This window comes from Cupressus sempervirens, chromosome 3, assembly GCF_028749045.1.
Source record: "Cupressus sempervirens isolate cs-2001-9-10 chromosome 3, ASM2874904v1, whole genome shotgun sequence".
In the NCBI taxonomy this organism is placed as follows: Eukaryota; Viridiplantae; Streptophyta; class Pinopsida; order Cupressales; family Cupressaceae; genus Cupressus; species Cupressus sempervirens.
Window position 1 is genome coordinate 156,545,209 of NC_143120.1, and position 21,516 is coordinate 156,566,724.

Consider the following 21,516-nt stretch of genomic DNA (forward strand, 5'->3'; position numbering starts at 1 on the left):
AACTCTCTTATAGATTATAGATCTCTATTTTAGTCATCCATTCTGGTTGGCATTCACATACTTCAACTTTGATAGTTTGTTCACCCTTCAAGCATTCATACTCTTAAGCCTTCTTTCTTTGCATGCCAACTGTAATCACTTCTATTCGGCCAGTAAATGAATCAATACCTTAGACTCCTTTACTTCCTTAGGTTCTCACACATGACAACCTTTTCTTCTGACCAACTATCTCTATAAATAGATTATTGAGATCTTTTTCTACTTAACACAATCATCCATTTTGGGGTGAGGTAGGATACAATGAATCTACCCACTTTTCAATTTGGTTCCTCTATAAACTTCTTCTTCAATCCTCCTTGAATTTTGCTCAAAACAATTTACCTTGAATTCTATGTAACCAACTCATCATAGTTATCTTCCACATGCTTCACACAAATCAAGAAAAAAAATAGTTGGCTTAGATTCATCAAATATTTGATTTAACATATTTACTAGCACTTGACATCAATATGCTATCACTAGACATCTATATTGTTCTATCACTCAGCCAACACTAGTTTACTCTGCGAACACTAAAGTTTACTAATTTTCAACATCAACTAAACTTTACTTGGCATATATTGACAATCACTTAGCTTGTAGTATTTTTCATCTTTGCTTGACACCTCTTGTTTTTCACTTGGCTTCCATTGACCTTTGCTTGACAAGGCTTGGTAGACACTTTTCATACTTGATCTTCTTCCAATCTTAAGTAATCTTTCATTTCAGAATTTAAGTAGATAAACAATACACTATAGTATCAATGTCTTACTTGGTCTTAGTGCTTCTTTTACATACCAAATAACTCAACCTTTCTCTAGGTGATATTGTTATCTCCTCTTTTCCAAATGCTTTTCATCAATCAACTAAATGATAGCTTTTAGCCATTTGAGTAGATTCATAGGAAAAATAATGGAAGTCGGAGAAAATTTTACAAATTATGCCAATAAAAATAAACAACAAAGCAGACACGCCCAACCTCTCAAGAAATTGACACTTGTGGAGACCAGTCCAAAACATATTCCTCAAACACTAAATAAACATCCATTGCATTAGTCACAGACATCACCACAAAGATCTAGCAGAGAAGCAGATATGTTTTGGAGTCAGGGCATTGATGTTCCATCGTTTAGCGTTTCTCCTTTTGTAGATTTTTGGTTTGCTATTAAAATGTTGAATCCATTTACAACCCTGACTAGGTATGATGATTTCGAATAAAATATTACAATGCAAGCAAATTACAATCATCAGATTAGAAATAAAAATGCAAGTGTTTCCACTCAAAAATTACCATCAAAATCAATGAAAATATTAGGGTTTCAACTAGTGGAAAAATTCAATAAGAACAACAAAGCGAGACCCAAATTGGAAAAGAACTAGGACAATATCCTCCAATTTTCATTGCATCATTATAAGTCAAGTCAGATTCTAGTACCTCCTCAAATCATTAAAGGAGATGATTTCCCCAAATTAGGCAACACATCGACTTGGAAAGGCTTATGCCCTAATATCATTTGATCCACTACAAGTTTAGACAAAAAAAAATTCTTCTTTAGTCATACTCAATATGCAGTCCAAAATAGATTATTCATGTATTCCTAGCAAAAAATATTTCAATCTAAACTTGATGCAAGGATCCATGAAGATAATCTATGAAAGATAGAAAGTACAAAACCCAAATAACCTCTTAACCTTGCATATATCCCCCCACATCATAGGAATGGTTCCCCCAAGTCTCTAGGTCATTCTCCCATTCAAACCCTCATGACTTCCCAAACCTTTAATGATAAAATTGAAGAACAAATCCTATAGGGCAGCAAAGACCATTGGCAGGAATGTCAGAATGTTGGTGTATTTGCATTTTGGAATGGACCAAGACAAGAAATGAAAAATCTCATTAGCTGGCTAAAGAAATTTTATAAAAATCAAGTAATTATATCTCATCATTCTGATAGATTGAGATATATATATATACACACACACATACATACATTACAATAATGAATATGTGAAAAAAGATTTCCTCTTTGTCTATGATTGTTATTATAAAGGTTATGCTATTAAATTCACTAAATAGATTCCAAATTGTAAAGAAGAATAGTTAAACTTCCTCATGCCAACTTGGATTTCCATTCAATCCCTCCCTCTTGAGATTATGCATTTAGAGATTCTTAGGAAAATTGGACTTTCAATTGGTAATTTGATAGGAATAGATGCTTCGTATAAATATTGCAATACTGTTAAATTTTTGATTAATGATAAGAATAAAAATTTGGAATTCAATACTATTAAGATAATTTCACAAAACTCTATATACAAATTGAAATATTATAGATTTAAAGAAAAAATCTTAGAAATAATCAAATTAGATAATGAGAGAAAGATCTCATTTAAAACTTTTCAACATACATTGTATCTTAAAGATACCTTCTCTATGATGAACATTATAAATAAAAAAGAAAAATAGGGGAAGATCATAAATGAGGTAGCTCATTTGGAGCCTGCTAAGGTTACAATAGGAAAAGTAGATACAAAATTGGAGGATGGTGAAATCAAATTAGAAAAAACAACATCTTCAACTACAACTACAGGGATGGGAAATAGTTTCATAACTAGTCCCAAGGAAGATCAAAAGAAAGAAATGGAGACACTACAAGATCCAAAAGCAAAAGAAGCTCAAACCAAAGAAAATATTTCTAATGTCGCTAATAGATTTGGCATCAATTTGCGACGGCCATGTGTCGCAATTACGACAGCAATGTGTCGCCACTGCGATAGACATAGAATTTGTAGTTATTTAGTCACAATTTATGACATCTACCCCTTGCCGTCGCATTTGCGATGCTTAGCCGTCGCTATGCAACCACCTTATTGTCACATCAAAATTCGTGTTTTTCGTCGCAATTGCGACGGGGTTGCCGTCGCATCTACAACAACCCCGTCGCAATTACGATGGTAAAAGAAGTAAAACAAAAACAAAATTCATTCACCATTAAGCTTCCCCAAATATGACACCATTAGAGACCTGAAAATCATTGTTCTCAATTATTATATGTCTCATATTCATTAATATCATCACATGTTACCCAACGCCTAAACCAGTTTCAGGCCTTTCATATGGATTCTATAAAAGCTCTTGTCCAAAAGTAGAAGAGATCATTAGAGAAGAAATGGGTAGCTTCTTGGAGGACAATATTACCTCAGTTGAAGGATTTCTTCACATTCCTTACCATGATTTCTTTGTTCGGGTTAATAAAAAATGGGTCGAAGCGAGAGCAAGCAAATTGGGTCTTCCATTAATTACCTTTTGAACTGAATTATCACCAACAGATCACTGCCAGGAATGAACTAAACTGACAGTTGGAATTTTGAATGCTAAGAATATTAATTTGTATCTAATTAAATTTAAATAGCACTCTAACTTTGTGTAACCATTTACTCAGAACTAAATCCTTGGCTGCTAATATGGCTTGTGGCAAGTGCTTCTCTCTGGGAAAAATTAAATGACCATCATAGTTCCTAGTTTGTTACATACCTTACAAACATTTCCTAGATTAAACATTTCATAGTATTCCTCTATTTTACTCGGTTTGTGCGTAGCATCAATAGTTTGACAGATACTACAAAAGCATGCTGATAAAAGATATTATTAATATATTACATGGAAGCACATACAAAGTGATAAATGATTGTTTTTCTTAGCAACAAAACATAGAACCTATTGTTGCATTCAGTCACAAAGCTATGAGCATTTGATCACAATGCTTCAAATGTAGCTGATTATGACTTGCTTCTTCATTATTTTTCTCTCTACCATCGGCTTTCACAATGAGATGTTTATATCTTGAAATTAAAAAAAAACTAAAACAAAGACTTCAACGAAGCATTCAGTCACGAAACTATGAGCATTTGCTCATGATGCTTCAAATGAAGCCCTTTATGACTTATTTCTTAATTAATTTCATCTCTATCATCAGCTTTTACAAGGAGATGTATGCATCCTATATTTATAATAAAAAAATACAAACAGACACTTCAAAATGTCAAATATTATTGTATTAGTCCAAACAAAATAAAAGATATTCTGCCATGCCTAAATATCCTACATAATCTTTTGTCATTTTCCCTGTCTCAATAGTTCCTACACAGGAAACTTCTAGCTTCTCTGAAAATTCAAGTAGTCTTGGATTTTCATCTAGTTTTGCGCTTTTGTAAAAGCAGTAAAAGCAATTAAACATAGAGAAGATACTAGAAGTGAATCTAGATCATTCTTAGGATGAATGCTTGTCAGATCTGAAAGAAGTTAGTGGATACACTATCATGTAGATGTTGGTCAAAGCCACAAAGCTATTGCCCAGCCTGACCACTTTTATTGTACAGGAGTACAGTAAAACCTGTGACAAAATGACTAGAGATTTTGATGTTACATTGAGTTACTGGAACTAGGTACAAAAGAAGACATTTAGAAAGCCTAGGCAATGACATATTTGGAATTCACAACATCTAATTCCTTAGTAAAAAATATATCAGTGTCATATTCTTCATACCTAGCTTCAGTAGTTGTTGCATCTTTATAAGTTTTTGTGTCTCACAATTTGTATGTGTGTAATTATATATATACCAAAGTCACTATTTATATTTGTGCATGAAACTCAACAGCAACACAAATTGTAAGTCCTACAAAAATAAATGGTTACTCTTGCCCATTGTGTGTATGTGTAGTAAAAAAAAATTAATATTTGTTAAAATCTAGTTCTGGATTCAATAAAAAAAAAATTGAACCACAATTGAATCCAAAATCAAGTTTTGAACACCTATAATGGATTGTGGAGGCTTGGTATCGTTAGCTATTGATATTTGCGCACAAAATTCAATAGCAATAGCGATTGTAAACTAAATAGGTATTCTTGCATCTTGATCAGTTTTTGCATTTCACAAATCTCTTGCTGTGAAGTATGAGTTGGAAGTACAATGATCTGCTATTAGAAAAAATATTGGAAGCTTACATTCTATATCAAGATTATATAAAAGTGTTGCCATCAAAATCTGACTAAACATGCAACTAACTTCATACCTAGGATCTTGGGAGGAGATCCATGATCTCCATAACCCAATTTGGAAGGTATCTTCAATTTGCATTTCTCTCCAACACACATTCCCAAAAGTCCTTGGTCCCAACCTATGCCATAATATATGATGATGTAGATCATCAGGCTTCCATTAATCCCTTCTTTATCCACAAAAGTTATTAACAACAACAAATTGATCAATTTCATATTTGATAAATTAAAAATTAGAAAGCTGATTTTCCTTCACAGATGTGCCTCTCACGAGTACAACTTCATAACTAGATTCTAGGGACTAACCTAGACATCCACAACTTAAAGATTTGTGACAATTACTGAAAAAAATTGCAATATGAAATGTGAACTTCATGAAATGTCATTAGTAGGGTTGTTCATAAATTGTGTAGAAATCTAGGGCATGCATTAGATGTGATAGGAAAGGAACAACTCAAAGAATAAACATACAAAAGCCACTTAGCTATTATCAAAGACTCCATTACCAAAAATGCAAATAAGTTTGACATTTCTTCCAAATAGCCTATCATCAAATCACTAGTCACTTTGAGGGATCATACATTTGATGATACAGTGGCTTAAAGTAACATTATTCAAACACTAAATCTATTATAATAGTATAGATCACTATCCAAAGATCCCTGATTTTGTTTTAAAATGTTACAAAGATGAATAGTATTGTGAATTAAGTTGCTAGTTTGATCAATAAGCCTATGCTCATACCTATTCATGAATCAATCATTGAAAGAAGTTATTGTGTGCCCGACAGAATCAAGATAATCAACATTGCAATCTTCATATTATTGTGCCAAGAAACAAAACCAACCAGATTCCTGCTGCGTCATATTTAGCTTTCCAACTGGCCTCATATACCTCCTAGAAGATATCTTTAAACCTACCAATTTAAGTCACATATAAGAAGAATCTCCAAGAATATGAGGATCCTTAAGCTAGAGAATCATAAAGAATGATAACATGGGAAGTAAGGTGTGTTAGAGAAAAAGGTAAAAATAAGATCATCAATCCTTGTATTGATTTGAAAACATACCTTCCATCATATTTTTTTAAAATTGTGTTTTTAGTACTCAGGTAAAGTGGCCATTTCTTCTCATAAGCTATTGCCATTGATGCATTAGCAAATGCACGAATAGACTGCACATAAATAATTAATCATAATTGAATATTTGAGATTTTCTCAATTAGAATTAGAACAAGAAATTATATTTGTCATAAAAGAGAGGACTACATACCTCATCAGTATTGTACATAACTAATGCTATTCCTCCATCTCCTTTAAAGTCATATACCTCCAACTCTGTAGTTTCACCTTCGTTCTCTGGAACTGCATCAGTTGACAAAAATCACTGTTGCATGCTACAAAGAATACTAATGAAACAAAAAAAAAAGATGTTTTCCGATCTCTGACAGTGAAACCACAATGATATTCACTAAGCCAAAGGACAACAAGGACACATAGTGTCTAGTTCCTGCCGATTGAGAATTTGAATGGAGAGTTGTGTACTTAAAGTTCTAGTAGCATACAGATCCAAAGTCTAGGGAACTAGCTAGAAAGTTTTGCCATTTTAAATTTGTTGTTAGTTGAACATTACCAAAAAAAAGTATAATATATACCAGTAGATCTATGACAACCTCCCTCAGGACAGGCAAGAATGGGTTTACAGAAACAACCATGATACTAAAGATTTATATTAATACGACAGGCTTTACAATATACTTCTTGTTCTCAATCTGGCCTTTATTGCCTTGTTTGCTAGAGTTTGGTTATATACAAGAGGAATTGGGCCATAACCTTGTAGGCGCAAGAACAAAGCCTAGTACCCAACCTAAGATGATCCCCATGAAACCTTGTAATTGACTCAGAACTTTGCATCAACACAACGTTAGCTATAAAGTAAACAAAATCCAACCCGGTTACTTGATCTTTGTTTACATCTGCTGAACACAGATTTAGCAATTGGACTTGAAGTAATTATGAACCCTAAATTAAAAGAGAAATCCATGAGTAGTCCATAATGGGTAACAATCTGTTACTTCAGATGACAAGATTCATTCTTGAAACAGAGCACCATAAGTGTCATACCCATGTTAAGAAGTTTATCAATAGCTATGACCAATCATGGAACACTCTAAACAAATCAAATCTAGAAATTTTACCTTCTTATCAGCCACCTGGAAGGGTTTCAAGGTTGTACACGAGCGCTCCTTCTGACCAGGCAGTGTAAGACGTATGGGCATCAAACTAGCTATATATTTACATCTAACATGAAAACTATAAGTTCTGTCTGGTTTTGATGTTTACTTACAAGCCCATGATCAAATTAGGAATGAAAAGATACAAACTTTGGTCTTCACGAAAATTTAATACACACAAAATTGAAATACCAGCAATATCTATTGTGGGGCTAGATGGATTTATACCTATTTGGGCTTGCTTGCATCTTCAAATATGGGATGCTTGGAATATTGAAATTGGGTTGAGGACACGTTTTGCATAGGAGGACTACTCATTTTCTCATAGCAATGGATAGAGAAAAGAGAAAGAGAAAGATGAATCTCATCCTTACCCCAAGATTGAGTCTTTGCACTGTGCTTTTTAGTCAGACCAAGCTTTGATAAGAAGGGAGACAAGGCTTGAGAAGGCAATGGACATGGCGAAGAAGAAGAAGAAGCAGATGGATTCAGCATAGGCCAAAGGAAAGAGAATATAGTTTCTGAAATCCACCAAGAGCCAAAATAATAGATCTCAGTTGATGGCTTCCACAACTAGTGTTAGCCCAATGCTTGAGACATATGTTTTCCCACAGCTTGTCATCTTGTGCAGCTTTACGCCATATCCTATCAACACATGAGGTTGTTGCCAGTGTTCTTGCATCCATGTATTTCATCACTTCGGATAACAAATCCCCATCTAAAAGAAACTGCTCCATTTGATCCCTCGATAAGTTCTCACACTGATCCTAAGATTGCATCTTTTCACATGTTTTGTGAAACAATGGCAATTCCAAGTCTCCGTTGAGCTTATAACTATGATGATGATAATTGATTTTACACTTATTGGGTCTTCTTATTGCCAATCTCATTGCCCTTCCAAACAGAATAGGACAAATGAATGTGTATCTACAAATAAATAGACCTTGTACCTTAAAAAACAAGTTGGATAGTTTCATAAATAAGCATCGGATAGGGATCTGGGTCTCTGAATTCAGGCAGAAACATAGAGATAGACTTGGAGACCAGAGAGCACAGCTTCAAAAAAAGGTAAAGTTATGAAAGGGAGCAGAGCACTACCAGAAGGAAAATTTCTAATAAAAAAGGAGCAGACGATGAAGAAGATGGGTTCCTAATTTAAATCAGATCCTAAAAGTGATTGATAATCATTTAGAGACTTTACCTTCATAAATATAGCATCTGCCTTTAGAACACTAACAAACATGTTGCCTGCAATGTGTTGCACACCTATAACACAAACATATCATAAACAACCAGTGAGGATTTTTTACCCAAAATCTGTGAAGAGATAGAAAATGAGTTCAAACATTGTGTTTAAAGCAAGTACCGGTGTAACTGGGAGCCTCTGAGATGACTTCAGGGAGATCAAAATTAAGGCATTTGATATTGGGGAAGGAGCGAGAAATAACGGATCTTGCACTTTGAGTGCATTTTACATCATTTAGGTGCTTTAATAGCCTATTACATCATGTAAACACTACCACCCACCCATAACTCTTCCTAGGACACCCTAGGACTTCAAATGACCCCTTACATCATATTGACTCCCTATTTGTGCCAATTTGAGCTTCACTTACATCTTATTGAGCTTCACTTTGTTTCAAGAATAGTTTAATATTCTCTACCGAACAGGGCCAACCATGTGAAGGTGGAAGCTCATTTGGCCCCACCCCCCTCCCCCTAACATCACTCTACATTCCTCGTTAACATCTAACATTCATTCATTCTTTCAACCATTAATAAAATGTAACATTCAATCAATATCACATGATAACATTCATTAACACATTAGATTCATAAACATGCAACATTCATCAATATTTTGCATTAACACATAATTTATGAACATTCATTAGCACATAATTAAATTCATTGAGACATGAAATTAAGTCATTATCAATTAAGGTATGTAGATGACAATCATTTCTTTTTTTCTTTCTATTTATTTTTTCTATGTAAGCTCTAAGAGGAGCATCAGTGTCATCATCAATTCCCCCCTCATCAGTTCTTTTCTTTGTTCTTGATGATCTCAAATTCCTATGCTGTTGCAAAGGGGGGTCCTCTGCAATAATAAATAAAAGAGTTAAATTAAAAATAATTTATTATAATTGTTACAATTATTTAATTATTTTAAATAACATAACTATGGTGCTCTTTACTTGATCTGACCACATCATTTTGTCTAGACTCAACGTCAACACACTCAAGAACATCGATGCCTCAATCCTCTACAGCTGCTCTACAAAATGTTACGTTAATCCAAACACCAATTGCAATTACATATTAAAAATTTAATAGAAAATGTATACCTCCACCACTGGGATGCACATCATGTGAACCTTCAGCATTCACAGATTATGTAGAAGGATTGTCAGGCTACATTCCAACATCCTACGCATTGTTATCATTTCTTGCTTAAAACATATATACTCACTTTATATTGGAACTTAACATCAAATAGACTAATTGGTAAAGTATTCAATTTGAAATAAATTTCATTTAGCTTATTTACCTATGGCTCAGATGCATCATTATTAGAACCTTCCACACTGATTTCAGCTCGTAGCCATTCAGCCACGACTCTATAGCCTTGTTGGAAGCCAATTCTCTTATCCTCTTGTGTGAGGCATCTCTTGAACTCTGAGCCCTGCATTTTTGCGTGGTATGGTGAATTTTACTTGCATTGTTTCATCAACCAATGGAGGGTAGTTAAAATATCAAAAGGAAATACAAAAGTTGCAAAAGTTGAGGATCAAGAATACTTATAACTCGTGCTTGAAGTTTCAAAAAACCACTAGAGCCGAGCTTTTATGTCCTGTGCTTTTCTAGTCTTGCCTTTGATGCCTTTGATGTGTCAGGAAATCTATGAAAAGTTTGAAATATGTTAGATAATATAAATATAGAGGTTAATTAGTACATAATTACATTCTCAATAGTATCACATACCTTGGCAGTGTACTCTCTACTGGTGTAATTGTATTTTTCTTGTCAGCTTTATACTTTCCATCCAAAATCAGAGCCTGCCACTCAGCCTCAGGAACATAGGGCAGACGCTTGTACCTAGGGTTATCTCATAAATTTTTTCTGTACTGGTCCCTAATATACTTCAAACATAAACCAACTTTTTCAAGGAGCTTGTTTCTCTCGAATGCACGAGGTCCAAAGAGTTGGGTCATGCTCTCTATAAGATCACCCTTTAGCTTTTTGTCTTGGAGATTCCACCTTTTAAGTAAAAAAAACATGTTAGACTCATAACTAAAGTGAAGCTACCTTTAATATAGTTCAAGAAATGGATGAAAAATAAAACTATTCTAGCAATGATATGAAATCAAAATAGTGGTTTGGGGTTTTAGTTAGGATATGATGTTCTACTAGGTACGCACGGTGGGCCCGAATGTTCGCAAACACTCATCACTAAGTTTTTTCCAAAGAACATCATTCCCTACAAAACAATCATGGGATCATTAGTTGATGAAGAGTGATAAAAAACTAAATTACTATTATATCACTATAGAATAATAACTTTAAAGTACCTGGAACTTTGGCTACTTTTAATGGAATGCCTTCATCGTCGCTGATGATCAATATGACATCCTTCACCATTCCCATGCTAGGAACATAGGAACATCCAAGGAATGATGCTATAGCTCCTATTGCAAAAATTTTCATAAGTTTAGAAGTTTACAAGGTTACATGAATAAGTCTGCAAGGTTACATCAATAATTCAAAAATGGTTGACTTGCTTTCTCATTGTTTCTCAAGATGTGATATGCAAATTCTTTAGGTAATTCATATTAAGCAAGCTAGCTAGCCGTTGGTGCTCAAGATCTGCCACCCCTTAACCACATAAGTATTCTATTGTTGTTTTGTCACTAGGGTAAGGATGAGGACATCATACATTAATGAATTTGACTTAAAAAATTACACAACTAAATCCTAATAACAATATCACAAATTGACTTGCTATGGAAATATGTCCTTCTTATGTATTGAAATTGCTATGCCGTGTAAACATCAGTGAAACAAAATAAAAAATTAATGTATTTTTCAGTCTTATTTTCTAATATGTCTTCCTAACAGTAATTTATCAAGTAGCAGCTTCAAACTTTCAATAAAACTTATGATCTTTCTTGTTCAATGTTTCCCATTCTTAGATTTAGGGGATGATTGCGTGCAGAGAATATACAAGGAATTAAGAAAGGAGGCAGCATAAGGGTATGAGAGAAGCCTACATCTGATTGATAATATTCACAGGTTTATGTGGAGAAATTTGTATTCTTTATGCCATTAATTATCAAATTGTATGGAAGGAGACTCTACATATTCATATTTTTGTTAAAGTTGTGCAAGGTTGAATTGCATATCTTAGTCAAGTGAATTGTGAAGAAGATTATCAGATATATTTTGTTTATTGATTTTTTAAAATTTCTTGTTGCTGCATGTGTATTTGTATTGTATTCTGACATTTGAAGTGATTATGGAATGTTCTTTGTGTGGGAAAGTTATTTACTACATTACTTTAGTTTTTGTCACAGAAGATGTGCTTCATGAAAATGAATTTATTTTGTTTTAGTTCTCATCGCCATGAAGACAAGGTTGGATTTTGTTGGTGATTGTGGATTTCATTGCCATCAAATGGTATTTTAGAGCCTATGTTCTTGAGTGTGTAGCCATCTTTGTCAAAGGATGGCAATTTGCACCAGGATCTACGTGTCAAGAAGGGTGAATAGGTAAGAAGTTGTGCAAAATAATTTGTCTATCCTCTAGCAGAGATGAAGCTAGGTAAGATGTGTGCAGATTTTTTCCATTGAATGGAAGTGAGTGGAAGAGATCTTGGAGAGGTACCTCTTCTAGAATCCTATTGGTTATAGAGGATAGAAGTGAGAACAGTTGGAAAAGAAGGTAAAAAGGTGAGAGTTGGAAAGACTTGAAGTGATTGATGGTGAAAAGAAAGAAAAAGAAGAGAGGATTTGTTATTAGATGGATTTTGAAAATCCTGTGTTGGAGAAAGATTGAAAGAAGAGATAGATGAGGCTGAGGAAGTGGTAGGGGAAGATTTGTGGGCATAGTTTTTAGGAATAGAGTGAAGAAAAGAAGAGAACAAACTATGTAGGTGGATGGTGAGAATCCTGACCAAGTGCTGGAATAGGTAGAACTACCTCTATCTATGTCAATGATAGAGTTTGCTATAGGTTGACATAGTCTAAAAGAGTAGTCCTACTATGTAACTCCATTTGTGAGCCATTCTCACTAGTCTTTACCTAGTTGGGGAGTTTGATGTAGGAGCATCTGATGCGAATCAACAACCGACCTCAAGGAAGCCGATCATCCCTTTATGTTTGAGGAACTTTTATTGCTGGGCATCTCATGTTCATTTTGTAGCTATGTTTGTTGTATGTGGACAAAATTTTGCAAGTCCAGAGGTTGTCCTAAGCACCTGATGCCTCATTTTATTAGTTTCTTTTGCTTTTCCTTTAGTTTTTTTTGGAAAACTTTCATCTTCTAAAAGCATCACAGATGTCCCTATTGCTCACTTGAGGGCTTGTTCTTTAGTGTGATGAAAACATTCTAGTAATTAAGAATATGTTTTGGAACAAGGATTATGATCATCATGTCAATATAATATTGCTAACCATACATATTTAATGAGCCTATAAGTTGATATATAATGTACTCAAAGATGACATCGTAAACACATAACACTTAAACACATAACAAAAGAGAGAAAAAGAGGGATTTGTGTACCATTAGATGATGCAATAGTCGATGCTTGTAAGTTGCATGTTGTTGACTCAGCAGTCGAAAAGAGATTTGTGGTTGTCCCACATGGAGGCAACATCATCATAGGATCTACAGCTGAAGAATAAAATTGTTAGAGCATGCATAAATATAGAACACGTGCATAAATTCAGTCTTAATTGCATGTATTGTCAATGATTATGATAATTCCTATATATATTCAATGGAAAACACAAGTGGGGAATGGAACATGTGATCTACCTGAACCACCTGCAGCACCCTCATCATGGGAATGGGGCTTGAAATCATGCAAAAAACCTTGTAAAGACAACGCATCCATATTTTAATTAATGTCATAAAATAGCATAACATAAAAACCATTATTGAACTCTTGTTATAATTAAAAATTTCATTAATACTTACTTTTAAGGTTTCAGAGGTGTGCAATAATTCAGATGCCCTATTTTTTATTTCCTGAGTAGTAGGCTTAATGGTTGCCAAACGTATAATTTCTCTGCCAATTTTCTTTAGCAACTTTTTAATCGAACCGATAGGGTCATCAGTCTCTGCTAAATCAATATAAAATGGGTCCTCCTCAGGGGCAGACTACTAAGGGAGTGCAGGTTCCTTTCCCTCCCTTCGACCACTGGCCCTTTGTGACAACAATAGTATTAGTATTATCAAAATTACTCCAAAATAATGAATAAAATAACATTAAAAAAATAACATTTTGCTTCTATCTAGTTTGCACAATTACAATGAGTTTTACCTGCTCATGTGTAGATGAGTCGGGAACATCGCCAGCATCCCCTCCCTGTGGTTGGTCCATATTATGCCCCTATGTCAAAGATCGAGTATAAAAATGTTAGCCAAAAATTTATTGACTAAATGGTATGTTGGAATCATTGATTAGAAGTTGGTTTAATAGTATGTACCACCCCCATGATAGTAGCCTCGTTTGTATCTATGCGGTTCAAATTGTAATCAATAAGAAGCTCTTCCCCTGCATGTATTGATTTTATGGCATAGATGAATACATAATTTCCCTCGGGCATCTCAAATATGCAATTGGGTTGCTTTATAGTTGACCCAGGTCATGTACTATTTATAAAAACCACAATATTCCTTGTTGCTTTTGGCCTTCCATCAATGTATATAGCCACACTTTTACTTTGATTATTGTCTTGCTATTGTATATAGTTTTTCGAGAGGGCATACCTATGCATACTTTTTTTATATTGAACAATATGCATCCAACTTTTGTAATCGTAACATGGTCCAACATACTCCATCAATTCAGAAACTTTGTTGTAAGACACCTTTATGTCATCCATAGAAAATAGGCCCAAACCATGTAATGATGATGGTGCTATGCGATATATCCTCTCGTTAACACAAAAATCAATGTTTATTGGAGGAAGTTCCTTGGGTACCCAATGTTTCTGTAGATGTTGGTACCTCAAGGGCACCTTGATGTCGCCTTCTATCTCATCATCATAAGAACATGACCCCCCTTGAGCAAGGAAAAATTTCATGCGTTTATTGAATTTCCTTCTAGTCCTTTGACTTCTAGTTAATCTCCCTGTTCTAGATAAACTACATGTCTCACTTTCCTCTTCTATTCCTATATTTCCCTCACTCGAGGAAGACACTTCTAACAAATACCTATTCATGTAAATCAGTTTCTGGATTAGATTGTGTGGAGATTTTGTCATCAACTTTTTGAATCACACTACGTGATCCATCATCAGGATGAGAGAGCAAGAGATGTCAAATAAAATTAGTAGCAGATTTAGCAAAGACTCACCATATATAGGAGAGTCTTTGCTAAATCTGCTACTAACTTTATTTGACATCTCTTGCTCTCTCATACTAATGATGGATCACGTAGTGTGATTCGAAACATTGATGACAAAATCTCCGCACAATCTAATCCAGAAACTGATTTACATAGCTATGATGGATTGTGGAAATCTGATCACATTAATAAATACCTATTCGCTGGTACCTGCAAATGGGAGAGATCTTAGAAGACATCAATCCTACTATTGATAAGTGTATTAAATAGACTATCTATAAGGAGTATTGACTTATACCTGTCGATCCATGAGACTATGTGGGATGCTCCTAAAAGGGGTTCAGTTTCCTGCAAATGTAATTCAATTATCATGAGCATAATCACATCATAATCATAATCACATCCATCATAAGCATCACATAAAAATTAAAAATATTAAAAGGTACATCACATAAAAATTAAAAACATTAAATTAGTGAAGGGCTAAGCACTTATATTATGTTTTCCCTATGAATTTTATTCTAGGTACAACTCCCTTTTATAGATATTTAATGAATTCCCTTTTCTAAACTAAACACTTACAAATGCTTTTGACCTGAAAGAAAATAAGGCTCAATACATTCACGCATCAATATGTGTTTTAAATAGTTTTATTAAATAAATTTAGATTAATAGTTAATTTAGATTAGCACTATTCTATTTCTAGTTGAAACTTGTAGCTTTTAAATAGATAATTAATAAACTATGTAACCATATAAGACAAATATATTTCTATCAAGAAATTAATATTAAATAGATTAAGGATTGATGGCGTACCTCTAAATTTCATCATCATCTTCCTTGTCATCATCATCATCATCATCATCCTTGTCATCATCATCATCCTTGTCATCATCATCATCATCATCCTCCTCCTCATCATCATCGTCATCATCGTCATCATCATCATCATCCTCACCATCATCATTGTCATCGTCGTCATCGTCATCGTCATCATCAACATCATCATCATCAACATCAACATTATCTTCATCATCATCATCAGTAGCAGCATCTACGTCATCTTCTACTTCTTCTGTATCTTCTTCTTCCATTGCATTATACTTTATTGGCCTTCCTCTTGGTTCATGTCTAACAACAAATGACCAACTTGATTTATGTAGAACCTCTGAGTAAAATACCTGCTCACATTGGCTTGGAAGAACATAGGGCTCATCCCCAACTGGCTCAAACGACCTTGTATTAACCATTGTAAATCCATTATCATGTTCAATAATAGTTCTATCAGGATCATTTGGATTAAGTCGTAGACTGTACCATTTGACAACGAAGAGTACTAATTTGAAGGAACTAAAGTCACACTCTAGTATATCATCCAAATTGCCATAGTATCGATTTTCAGACTCTCGAGGATGTAAGTCATTTCTAGATGAAATATTAGTCAATTGAAAGACTGCAGTTATTTCTGAATCACAAGTTTTCTTCGTGTCATCCAACACTTTGACACAAAATTTTTGACCATTATAGAACATAGCCTTGTGGTGTTTAACCTGTAATAATATGTGAAACATGTCAAAATTATTGTATCATGAGTTAATAAACATATGGGTGATTAATAAATTCATACGTACCTGGAAATCTCTTAAACCACATGCTAAATCTATTTCTCTTTGCATAACATTGGAATCTCCATTACGATGAGCTTCTTTAACCAATGAAGATACACCTTCCCATGTTAATGTCCAACCAAAATGTTGACATCATTCAATCCATACCATCATCCAATCAAGATTGTTTGCAATATACAAATGTAGCGCATCCCACTCTCGAGCACTTGTACAAAAAAAAAATAGACAACTTACAACTGATTTATTTTGAAAATTAAGAAATAATTTATTACAATAACATCTTATAATTTATTACCTCTCACTTTCCTCAATGTACCTTTCCCCATCAAGTACTCCCCTTCTAATTTTTTAAAAGGCTCAAGATCCCAAATGCGATCTACACGAATATTTGATGCAAACTTAGGAAGATATTCAGTAATATACACCATTGTCTGGTATACCATATATCTCTCTACCATAGAACCCTCAGGATGTGCTCTTTGTCGAACCAAAGCCTTCAAAGATTTCAAGTTCCTCTCAACCATCCACATTGACCTAGTGTGTACAGGTCCACACAATTCAATCTCCTCAACTAGGTGTATGAGGTAGTGTTCCTGTGCATTGAAAAAAGTTGGAGGTAGACACTATTGCATTTCACACAGTAAACGAGGAATTCTTCTCTTCCAATAGTTTATATCTTCTTTATGGATTTCTTTAGATGAAAACCACCTACATTATGAGATTCAAGTCACAAAAAATATATAGATATGAGACTTTACAAAATAATATACAATAGATTAAATAGCAAGAAAAACAAATCACAAATATAATAAATATATACAAAAAATTGAACAGATATTACTGCTTACCTCATGTATTTTCCAAGATCATATATCACTTGTTTGATGTTATTGTTGAAGGGCTCTGGGAGAGATAGAGGAAGCACGTACTGTAGTAATTATAAACCAATCATTTCATTATTTTCTAACATAACATAACAAACAGTACACGTAGTTTATGAATATATTGTAAATACAGAAGAACATAACTTACCTTGATGAAAGTATGCCAATCATGCATTTTGAGCCCTGGCCCAAATTCACTTTTTTTTTATATGAGATTGTTTATGTTCGCAGCAAATCCTATGGGAAATCAAATTTTTCGTATGACTTCTTTTATGGCATCACTTTGCTACTCCGTTAATAACCAAGGAAGGGCACTTATATTAATCTGATCTCTGTTGCTATTTGAGTGAATGAAATTCTTGAATGCATGATTGGATTAACGAATGTCATTACAAATTTTGACAATTTTTTCTTTGTCACGCCTTCCATCCAATATTTTCCACAATGTCTCTATTATATTCTTTTCAATATGCATAGAATCAAACAAATGCACAATTTGTAAGTGCTCGTAGTAGGGCAACCTGCTAAATTGTCTGGGATAGCTTTTTAGTCCCTTTGGAAGGTTGTTAGTACTGCCTTGACAACCTTCACGATCATCAATTACACAATTAGTAAACAAAAATCACAATAGAAATATATAAATTACAAACATAAACCATTAGGTGTGTTGAGATAATGGGTGTTGCACACATTGCATAATATTGTTATATTTTATTTTTATTATGTAATGTTGTACTTAGATGGACATGCAACATGTAAAGATTCCCATGGAATATTTTTGATGAGTTGTATTGTAACATTGTGAAAATATTTCATGTAATTATTTAATATTGGGGAAAAGAATTAAATGCCCAATATTAAATGTGGGGTCAGTGGGTTAGGTAGCACATGGTTTTAGCACATGGTTTATGTAATACCACTTAGTGGTTTTGTGGGACTTGCTACTATATAAGCAGCCACAAGGGTAGTTGTTGTAGAGAGAGAGAGAGTGACAAGGAGAAGACAAAAGGCAAGAGTCGAGCGGGACAAGGCTTGATAGGTTAGCCAAGGGAGCATTTGTGAAGGTTGAAAGCATGACATGGGATGTGTGGATTCATGCTTGTTCACATAGTTTGCTCGATTGTGGCTATGGCCATGAAGGATTCCATGGTTGTATGGAAATGGTATTTTTTGCTGAATAATACATGGTGATGGATGCTTTTGGAGGCTAGGTTTTTTCTCTCAATGAGGGTTTCCCACGGTATATCTTGTGTCACAATTTTGTGGGTATGTTGTCTATTCTCTTGCATGTGGATTTTAATTTCGTATTTATTTATAGATCTATTATGGGTTATGTGGAAACAGTTATATTCTTTGTTGCCAAGTTTCCTCACAAGTGGTATCAGAGACTGGTTTTGGCCTGGTCATGGGTTCAAATCTCCCCGGTGCCTTCCCGACCCGTGTAAGCACCTGGTATGCGCGTCGAGGGGGAGATTGTTGGGTGATGCGACGTGCTCCCCTACCCATAGGTGGTTAATTATGTGGTGTTCCATGTTCACTAACAGTCATGGCTTTTGGTGCAACAGCAAATGGGCCCCACAATTCCCCAATATTAAATGTGGGGTCAGTGGGTTCGGTAGCACATGGTTTTAGCACATGGTTTATGTAATACCACTTAGTGGTTTTGTGGGACTTGCTACTATATAAGCAGCCACAAGGGTAGTTGTTGTAGAGAGAGAGAGAGTGACAAGGAGAAGACAAAAGGCAAGAGTCGATCGGGACAAGGCTTGATAGGTTAGCCAAGGGAGCATTTGTGAAGGTTGAAAGCATGGCATGGGATGTGTGGATTCATGCTTGTTCACATAGTTTTCTCAGTTGTGGCTATGGCCATGAAGGTTTCCATGGTTGTATGGAAATGGTATTTTTTGCTGAATAATACATGGTGATGGATGCTTTTGGAGGTTGGGTTTTTTCTCTCAATGAGGGTTTCCCAGGGTATATCTTGTGTCACAATTTTGTGGGTATGTTGTCTATTCTCTTGCATGTGAATTTTAATTTCGTATTTATTTATAGATCTATTATGGGTTATGTGAAAATGGTTATATTCTTTGTTGCCAAGTTTCCTTACAAGTGGTATCTAAGCTATGGTTTTATTGTTTGTAACCCTAGATTGAATCCATGGGAATGCATGAGAGGATAAAAGAAAGGGCAAGATATATGAATGATTTATTGTAGATCTGAGGGTTTTGGGTTTGCTATTATGATGGGATGTTAAAAGATTTGGGCATGTGAAATTGTTGGACAAAAATATTTTTTCGGATGTTTCATACAAATGAGGGTTTTGGGGGGTAGCTTGTAGAAATGACCTCTTGGGTAAAAACAGACCTCACCATTGGATCTGGGTCGACATTTCCATAAATTTTGATATATAATATGCCCTAGTTTGGCCATGTTCAGAGGAAATGAAAGAGTTTTTTAGTTTCAGCCCATGATGGCCGTCAAATTTAATCCCGTCAGAATTTTCGTCACTGAAAAAATAAAAAATGAAAAATCGTACTGAAAATGGTAAAAAGATTGTCTTAGTAAAATGGCCATAACTTTCTCTCAGATTATCGAATTTCAGAGTTCTTATAGGTGTTGGAAAGCTAATTCAGAGCACTACAAGATGGCATAGGTTTGGTTCTATGATTTTAAGATTTTGTCAGGTTTTAAGAGCCCTAAAGTCATATGTTTTTTATTTTGAGCACGCATTAGGGCATAACTTGGGCATACAGAGTCGGATTTTTGACTTCGAGTAGTCAACGAAAAGCTCTTGGAGAGCTCTACACATTGGTTTAGATTTGGTGTAAGTTTGGCATGATTTATTTGTTGATATATTTATCTGAACAGTTTATAGATATATTTTTTACTATGGTAACATTGTGAGTTTATGGCATTGGAGATTTAAGATTTGATGTCATTGTATACTCAGTTCATATTTCAGATTGGTCTCATGATGATATGGTTATCAGTGTTTGGTTTGGATATGCATGATGACTTGTTGGGTCTACAAGTTGTGTAGTGTTGTAAGTGGTCTATACTTACAGGTTGCATTTATAGCTTGGTTATGGGTTGTCTTTGCCCATTGATCTTTCATTATTGATGCATATTCAGATTGGTGGCTTGGATTTGGGTTTTCTATGCCCTAAGTCACATGATTTACTATTTTCTTCATATAGAAGGGATGAGATGTTGTTACCAGGTACAATCATGGTGGAGGATTGTGGTTGACTATGCTGGCAGGTTGGACATATTGAGAGACAGATGCTCAGTTCATGGATGTGATCATGGTGTCATGGATTTTGGCATGACATGATTGGTTATACAGGTACATCCTTGATGTTCATTAGCTTAGATTTCTGATATAGTTATGGTGGTATATCTTTTTGGTTGAGGATCGTGGTTATTTAATTTCTTTTGAGGAGCTCATGATGTGCACTTTGAGTTCTTTGATAGTTTGATGCCTTGGTTGATTCTCATGGTTAGAGGATGGGTTTTCATCATGATGTCATGGATAGCTTGGATACACGGTTTAGTGGGAGCTTGTGATAGTGATGGGGTGACAGTGCAGGATTAGTTCCTGGTTTGGTTTATATCTTCTTGGTTTGGAGAGGATGGATTTTATGATGCCATAGGTGACTTGGTACCACGGTTGAGTGGGAGTTGTTGGCATTGATATATTTATTGATTATTTGCAGATGTTGGAGGTTTGTCTTAGATCTTGTTGCTGCAGAAGCGTCTTTGACATTTGCATGGTGCACATGTTATCTTCATGGTGTGTGAAGATGGATAGATCTTGAGGACTCATGGAGTTCTTGGTTATCTTCATGGTATGTGGAGATGGTTCTTCCTGGTATGTGGAGATGGTTTTCTTCATGGTGTGTGGAGATGGTTGCATCTTGAGGACTCACAGGGTTCTTGGCAAAGGTGTGGTTTATGCTTTTATTTGGCATGTTATCCTTGGTGTGAGGATGGTTTCATTATTATGTCATGGTATACTCTTGATACGCGTTTAGAGTTTTGACATGTTATGGTGTGTTCATATGGAGCATGTTATCTCTTTAGTTGAGATGGTAAGA

At 34.7% G+C, this 21,516-nt stretch overlaps 1 long non-coding RNA gene and 1 pseudogene across 1 annotated transcript; both read right to left on the bottom strand.

The window, feature by feature from the left end:
• Positions 1-5,828: 5,828 nt before the first annotated feature.
• LOC149565234 (uncharacterized) lies at positions 5,829-6,274 on the bottom strand. The gene is made up of 3 exons (XR_016361486.1): positions 6,169-6,274; positions 5,947-6,015; positions 5,829-5,843 (listed from the first exon to the last, which is right to left on the bottom strand). It is a non-coding gene; the product is annotated as an uncharacterized LOC149565234 (long non-coding RNA).
• Positions 6,275-7,559: 1,285 nt separating this feature from the next.
• On the bottom strand, positions 7,560-8,221 carry LOC149565235 (F-box protein GID2-like; annotated as a pseudogene).
• Between the last annotated feature and the right edge of the window lie 13,295 nt (positions 8,222-21,516).